General features: G+C 39.7%; 1 long non-coding RNA gene across 1 annotated transcript; it reads left to right on the forward strand.

Annotated features, from left to right (window-relative positions):
* The first annotated feature begins 944 nt into the window (after window positions 1-944).
* On the forward strand, window positions 945-7,974 carry LOC121108517. Its single transcript, XR_005843061.1, has 4 exons — window positions 945-1,001; window positions 2,522-2,701; window positions 4,459-4,543; window positions 6,928-7,974. It is a non-coding gene; the product is annotated as an uncharacterized LOC121108517 (long non-coding RNA).
* The last annotated feature ends 347 nt before the right edge of the window (window positions 7,975-8,321 follow it).

Consider the following 8,321-nt stretch of genomic DNA (forward strand, 5'->3'; position numbering starts at 1 on the left):
CTGCAGTTTAGCACACAGGAAAGATGGCCCAACACAAAGCTTTCAACAGCAGAATTTTTTTTATAATGGCATCCTCAAAACTTGTGCTGATGGGAATTGCCAGGGATCGCTTATGTTTTGAACATAAAACTTCTGAAATAAATACATGCTATTATGACTCAAGAAAGAAAGATATATGTTTGACCTTAATAACTTCTGTAATTTGCTGATGATACAAAGCTGGGGGGGGTGACTGATGCATCAGAAGGCTGTGCTATCACTCAGTGAGTCCTGGACAGGCTGGGGAGCTGGACAAGGAGGAACCTTAAGAAGAGCAAGTGTAAAGTCCTATATCTGTGGAGGAGTAACTGCAATCGTCAGTACAGCTTAGAGACTGATCTGCTGGAGGTGAGTTCTGTGGAGAAAGACTTAGGGGTCCTGATGGACAACAGGTGGACCATGAGCCAGTAGTGTGCCCTCATGGCCAAAAAGTCCTACAGTAATCTTGGATGCATTTAAAAAAGCATGACCAGAAGGTTGAGGGAGGTGATCCTCCACCTCCACTCTGTCCTAGTGAGGCCACATCTGCAGACATACTGCATCCAGTTCTGGACTCCCCAATTCAAAAAGGACAGGGATCTCCTAGAAGGAGTAAAGCAGAGTCAAAAAAAAAAAAAAAATTATGAGGGGCCTGAAGCATCTCCCCTGTGAGAGAAGGCCAAGAGACTTTGGGCTGTTCAGCTTGGAGAAGAGAACACTGAGAGGGGGTCTTATAACTGTTTATAAATATCTATGTGCAGGAGCCAAGTAAGTGGGGATGGACATTTTTCAGTAGCAAGCAGCAATAGAACAAGAGACAACAGGCACAAACTGGAATACAAGAAGTTCCATACTAACACAAGAAAGAACTTCTTTACTGTCAGAGTAACAGAGCTCTAGAACAGGCTGCCCAAAGCAGTTGTGGAGTCTCCCTCTCCAGAGATATTCAAGACGAGTCTGGACACCTACCTATGTGACCTATTGTAGGTAACCCTCTACTCAGCTTTTGTGAGGCCCCATCTGGATTACTGTGTCCAGGCCTGGGGCCCCCCATACAGGAAGGACATGGAGCTCTTGGAGCAGGTCCAGAGGAGGGCCACTAAGATGATCAGAGGACTGGAGCACCTCTCCTGTGAGGAAAGGTTGAGGGAACTGGGCTTGTTTAGTTTGGAGAAGGCTCTGGGGAGACCACACTGTGGCCCTCCAGCACTTGAAGGGAGCATATAAACTGGAGGGGGACCAGCTGTTTCAAGTGTGGATAGTGATAGGACAAGGGGGAATGGTTTTAAACTGAGACAGGGGAGATTTAGGTTGGATATTATGAAGAAGTTTTTCACCCAGAGGGTGGTGACGCACTGGAACAGGTTGCCCAAGGAGGTTATGGATGCCCCATCCCTGGAGGCATTCAAGGCCAGGGTGGATGCGGCTCCAGGCAGCCTGGTATAGTGGTTGGCGACCCTGCACATAGCAGAGGGGTTGAAACTCGATGATCATTGTCGTCCTTTTCAACCCAGGCCATTCTATGATATTCTATGATAGTAGGGGGTTGGACTTAATGATCTCCAGAGGTCCCTTCCAACCCTACAATTCTGTGATTCTGTGTAATCAGTGGAATAGTCACACCAAACAGTGACTTAAAATTAGTAGATGCACTGATCTCCTGATCTGATATGAAGATTCCTTCACTTTATTATAATATTAAACTTAAATTACATGTCTTTCAGAAGTATTTTACAAAGTAGATCGAATTTAAATTGACACAGAGAGTAAAGCTACTTCTCAAAAAATGAAAATGTATTTAATGCACCTACACATTATTTCTCTTATTCTTCTTACTAATGAGAAAGGACTAACCTTCAAAATTAAATATTTACAATATTCATACACCATTAAGTAGTTTTAAGTAGCCAGCATAGAGGTTAATGTAGACCAGGTTCTGAGCACACTGAGTCAAGCTGGATCCAACTAGCACTTCAGAACTGCAGAATTGATTTCTAAATATGCAGCATTTTTAAAGTGTCAGCTTAGCCAAAGAGACAGACTTGTACAGATGATCATTAAAAGGGGAGAAGGCAAAGACAATGTGAGCTGGCTCCCTGTTATGACTCTGATTGCTGTCAGAAATTGCTTAAATTCTGTAGTGCATGAAAAATAATGCTCTGGTCCATCATGCAGAGAACCCGACACAGCATTCTTTGACCTGTGAGAGCCTTGCAAATGATTTACAAAGCTCCTACCTTTGTTAATTTGTGGACACCTTAAAGCTTTACCATCAGCTTAAGGCCATCATCTAGCAAATGCCAGGAGCTCACACCAACCAGTAGACTTTCCTTAATAGCTTTTCCCTGGTTATTCAGCAGTGATCCAGGGATGCTTCTGATGGGCTCTGCAGGATTAAAGATTAAAAAAAAAACTGAATTTTCAAGGGAAGAACCAGTGGCAGTAGCTATTAGCTGTAGATTTCAACCAAATTTTATTCAATTTCACCCTCTCTATCTTACAGGAGTCAGGATTTTGCCAGCAGTATTTGTTATCCATGCAGTATCATCCTCTGGGCTTCTGTCAACACATCTGGAGTGATCAGGATGGTTTGGAGGCAGCATGTTTGCCACCAGAGTGCTGTAACTATAGACTGAGACAATCAGCTGTTCATATTGGCATTATTTATTGCCAGGAAGCACAGGTAAAGCTAGTGTCTGGAAAATAAAAGTTTTAAGTACTAGCTCTTTCTAACCTGACATCTCTTCCCAACAGCCTATTTCAGTGACTACTGAAAATATAGCAAATATGAAAAGCTGAGTAACATAGGTCTGCTCAGTCTGGAGAAAAGAAGACTGAAGGGGGGATGTGATTAATGTTTATACATATCTAATGTGAGGTGGGAGCCAAACAGATGATGCCAGGCTCTCCTCAATGGTGTGTAGTGATAAGGACAAGGAGTCATGGCTAAAACTTGAAGACAGGAAGTTCCATACAAACATGTGGAAGAACTTCTTTACGGTAAGGGTGACAGAGCACTGGAACAGGTTGCCCAGAGAGGTTACAGATTCTCCTACTATGGAGTTATTCAACACCCAGCTGGGTGCCTACCTCTGTGACCAACTATAGGATACCTGCTTTAGCAAGGGGGTTGGACTCAATGATCTCATGAGGTCCGTTCCAGCCCCTGCAATTCTGCGATTCTTCATTATTCTCTCATTCTATGAAATAGTCCTGTTGAAGTAATAAATTTTCCACAACAGTCTAAAAAGGTAAATGCCCAAAAATATCTACCAAGACACCTAAACTGTAACACTAAAAATGTAGTGCCAGTGACTAGGAAATTACTGTGCAATTCCTGAGATTCTTTTCCATCTTTTTAGAAATCTCTGTACTGTTCATATCAATAGGACAATTCAGCAAAGAACAACCAGAAATAAATAAAATGTCCTCCAGGCATTTACACTGAGGATACAAATTTTCCTTTGCCATTTGGGCACTTAAAATATTGTAGAGTAGAGTATTTTTCCTCACAAAATCCTTCTGAAGACCAGAAGCAATGAAACACTGAGGATAGGAAGATGGAGTAATGAAGCCTATGGCCAAAAAGGGCAACATAACTGTGTCTTGTAAGTGCTAGGCTTGCATTTCCATTATTTTTCTCATTCTCTGTGTGCTACTTGAATTTTACAAGTAGAGAAGACTGAATAAAATAAGAAGCTCTTCACTGATGGCTATCCAAATAAAATGTATACTTACACTTCACTGTTGCTCTTTTTTGGGGAGGGGGCAGCACTGTGGGGGTAGAGGGGGATGGAAGAGTTTCTCAGAAGTAGGCTCTCCCGTGTTTGCTAATTCACAGAATGGCCTGAGTTCAAAAGGACCACAATGATCATCAAGTTTCAACCCCCCTGCTATGTGCAGGGTAATGTCCTGTTTTCTGCTAACGCCCTGTTTGCCACTCCGTCCTCAGAATGCGCTGTTTCAACCGTGGAGACAAAATCAGTCTCTTTCAAGCACATAAAGAAAATTCTGCACAACATGGAGTTACATATGGCCCCACAGAGCAATCAGGAAGAAGCAAGGATCATTGCATTACCCTATGGCACATTCAGGGAGTAGGACCATGATGTTATCAGCCCTACCCATTATACCTGGTACAACCTTACTCTGTCAGGCCACCAAGAGGGGGCTGCCATCAGTAAGATGATGTTGGTTATCTATTCCTGAGAAATGAGTGATCTCTGATGTACCTCTTGGTACATGACCAAGGACATGCTCACACCCTGTTCAGGAAAGTTTGGACCATCTGTTGTTGAAGACAGGCAGCTTAGAAGATGGGAGATTCCTATTTCCTATGAGAAAGGGAAAAGATCTGTCACTCTGCATACTGAATGAAAAATGCAAGACAGGGACAGAAATGTACAGTGCATTTAATGATGCTTCCTTTTCATGTTTCAGTGATACAGGCTTTAATTCTCCAGGTCTGTTGCCAGTGTGCTGACAAAGATTGGAATTGAAAGCCATATAATTTACAAATTAACATGTAAGTATGTATTAGTGTGAGGTTACCAGCAGAGCCTTAATTCTGAACCTATTAACACAAATTCAGTCAGAAAATATCACAGATATCACACAGATAATTTATGGTTTGTACTTCTGGTCTCATTGCATACTCGTGCTTCAAGCCCCTGGCACAAGGTCCTTTGTCTTGTGGTGTGAACATATCCTGCCTAGAATGTTGGCACGGAAGATAGCCACACACATTCAAATACCAGCAAGAACACTTACTGGTAATTTTGCACAGATTGTAGAAACACCATACACCAAAGTCGTAGCCCAGAAGAAATGTACTTGAAACATTCACCAGCCACACTGTTTACAAACAATGTAAGATAATTCTAAAAATATTCCAGTAAATGATTCAATATGAATAATTATGAATAGTCCAATCATCTCTAAGAAAATTGCACCATTTTGTTTTGTGAAATTGCATTTCCCAGAAAATTATATATTGACTCTTTGGAACACTAATGAAAATTAATATCATTTCCCAATACTTGCATCGGAATTTTCTCAGTCCCTTGTGATTTTGGGAGGAGTATATATAGATATGTATTTCTTTATTGCCGCTATTAAGACTTTTCATTTGTTTGTTTTCTGTCCTAATATCTAGAACTGCACTACCAGACATTAATGTTTAACCTCACCTTTTTTTAAACAAACCATATGTTGTCAGCCACTGTTGTAATATTAAAAATAGGCATCAAAAGCTCATGTTTGGTAGTCTCTGATGAAGTATAATATCAAATCCATTAAGAAGCACTCTGATCTGTTATGACATTTTTCATCCAGACAAAATTCTTCCCCAGTTATGTTTCTGTATATTCCTAATCGTAATGACTTACTCAACAGTTTGATTAAAAAACAGTACAAAAGAAAGTACAAAACTTATTATTAAAATGAGCAGAAACAAAAAATAAGTACCAAAAAGCACTATGTGTAGCCTGTGCAATAGATGTAGTATTTTCGTGTGCAATCTGTATTGTTTTAATGAAGAGAAAATGTTGTAGTGCCTCCCCACTTTCAGGAAGTTGTGTTCTCTTGATTGTGTTGACAACTACTCTGTTCTTCTAAGAATGCAGAGAATCTAGCTACCTCTAGGTAAATTGACCTACACAACCTTTCAGTGGATTTATAGGCTTTGATGATAGTATGTTTCTACACTGATGAGATGAATACCCAGTGACAAAGCTCTGTAGCTAATGATATGGGTTGCTTTCTCTGGTAGCTCTGTAGATGTTCTCATTAAAGCACCAGCCAGTCTGCATTTGAACTATGCAGACTGACATCTTGACCTCAGATTTGCCTCTCATATAAAACTTCACAGTTTGCTCTTTCCACTGTACAATATGAATAGAAGAGCTGTGGTTGTCTGAGTGGGAGGTGAGACAAATCAATCACTTGTCACTCAGTGGAAGAAAACAGGTCACAATTAAATGAAGAGTTATTGATTTCTCCCCACCTCTTTGCATTGGGAACAGTTATGTGGAGTATACAAATGAGAGAAATCAGAGAACTTTCAGGTTGTTGCTGCTTTACAGATACCACAGGTGATAAGCCAGAATCACAAAGTATGAACTGGTGCTTAGAGGTAGAGATTGACCGCTACTAACTACAATGTAGAGGGAAAACTAACCTCTGAATCTGCCTTGTGGCATTATCTGTTCACCCTACTAAGACTTCTTTCTGTTAATATAAAAAGTTCAACGTTAGGCATTATGGAGACTGATCAGAAGCATTGTCCTTCAGAACAGAGCAAAGAACAGATATTGTTATTAGCTTTGGGAGTAATAATTAGATTCATTCAAATGCTGAAAAGTTTGAGTAAATGATACAATGACAGACAAAAGACTCCCAACAAACCAATAATATTTGTAAAATGTTCTATAAAACCTTCGACAACAGGCAGTCAAATCACTTTATATGCTTTGCCAATCAGTAAGCAAGAGATATTGACAGCTTTCTCAACAAGATATTCAGCTAGTTATGGTTATAACAACATTGTATCACATAATTACCGAAAAGAAACACATGGGAACTCCAGCCTGATGAGATACTATCAGGTCCCATGCACTGGGCTCACCACCAGCCAAGAGCATTTCAAATTACTTTGTTCTGGTTCCTATCCCAGCTGAAACTGGTCAGGCGGATGTGCGTTAGCTCACACTGTGACTTCTGAATCACAAGGAAATAAAAACTTGTGTTTTTTAAGCTGCACTTTGTTGTCCTGAGCTTTTCCTGAACGTGAATCGGACAACTGGATGTGCAAACAGGCCTCCTGAGGAGGTCACTGGGGGTTATTCTTGCTCTCCTGCAACAAAGATGGCCTAGTGAACTTCATGGTTCAATCTCCTTTCTTTTCCACAGAGCTTTTCTGATGAACTTTGGATCAAAAGAGATGATGTCAGTTCCCAGCTGCATGCTACATTAGCATTTTCAGAAGAAAATAGTTATTTTCTATTCCTCTCTCTGACACTAGGATAGAGCTATCACAGTATCAGAAGCACAGAGACATCTGCAAAGTATGTACTTTCAGGACTGCTTTTTGGATATGTCGGTCCTGGAAAATACCTTGCAGAATAGAACATTAGTAGATATTAGCAGAGGGTCAAGCACAAGGTACAAGCAAAATCATACTACAGAGAGTTATGTTCCCTCTGCTATAGCAGAGAATACAAGAAAGTTGTAGTATTGCTTCCACTTACGCAAACTTCATTACACATATACTGTTCTTTTCAAGAAGGCAAACTGCCTGTGGAAAATCTCCCAAAACTTTTATATAAATCCCTTACAGCCATGCTTACTAACTAAGAAAGAAAGAGAGAAAGAAGGAGAGAAAGAGAGAAAGAAAGAAAGAAAGATGGAAAGGAAGGAAGAAAGAAAGAAAGAAAGAAAGAAAGAAAGAAAGAAAGAAAGAAAGAAAGAAAGAAAGATCAATGAAAGCAAGAAAGAGAGAGGCTATGAGCAATTCTATCTCTGTTGAACCTGAAATGAAAGCCAATAATAACTGAGAAGAATTCAATAGCTTTCAAGAGCATTTCTCTATTTTCTTCAGCTAAATTAAAATGAACTCATATGCTCAACTGTGCTTAAGCAAAAAATAGTTACCATGGTTACAGTGGATTTTTTCTAAATGTTGCAGAGTATATGAAATAATCAGCCAAAATGACTATGCATAAACTGAAGGCAGCTGGGCAAGCCTTTTAAAAATATCAAGTAAACAGAAAAAAAAAAGAAAGAAAAAGAAAAAAGAAAAACCTTAGTAAAGATAATTCCTCAAGATTTATGCCATTGTCTTTATTACATTGTGAAGAGAAAGATGGTAAAGGAGAAAAAGAAGGAAAGTAAATACTTTAAAAATCATTCCTTTAACATTTGTAATGCTGGCTACAAAGAAGCTGACTGCCAGACAATAAACAGGTAAGAAAATTAATATACATTTTAAGACATCATTAAATTGAACTATAGAGAGTGCTCTTTGAGACATGTAAGAAACATTATTAATCAAAGGAAGCATATTGATTCACAGATAGAGGAAAGAAAGCACAAATCAGATGGTCTATATTTTACAGACGGTCCCTTGCATGATGTAGAAGACCTGCCCTTTAGCCTATAGATGTTCTTTCCCCTCTCCATTAAGTAGAATAGCATCTGTATCCATGACAGAAGGGTGGCTATTACTCACAAGAATAAAACACTGCTAACAAATCTGGCTAAGTTAAGAGGAACCTGCCCTCTGCTTCTACCTTTTGCTCTTTTTC

Source organism: Gallus gallus, chromosome Z, assembly GCF_016699485.2.
Source record: "Gallus gallus isolate bGalGal1 chromosome Z, bGalGal1.mat.broiler.GRCg7b, whole genome shotgun sequence".
Classification (NCBI taxonomy): Eukaryota; Metazoa; Chordata; class Aves; order Galliformes; family Phasianidae; genus Gallus; species Gallus gallus.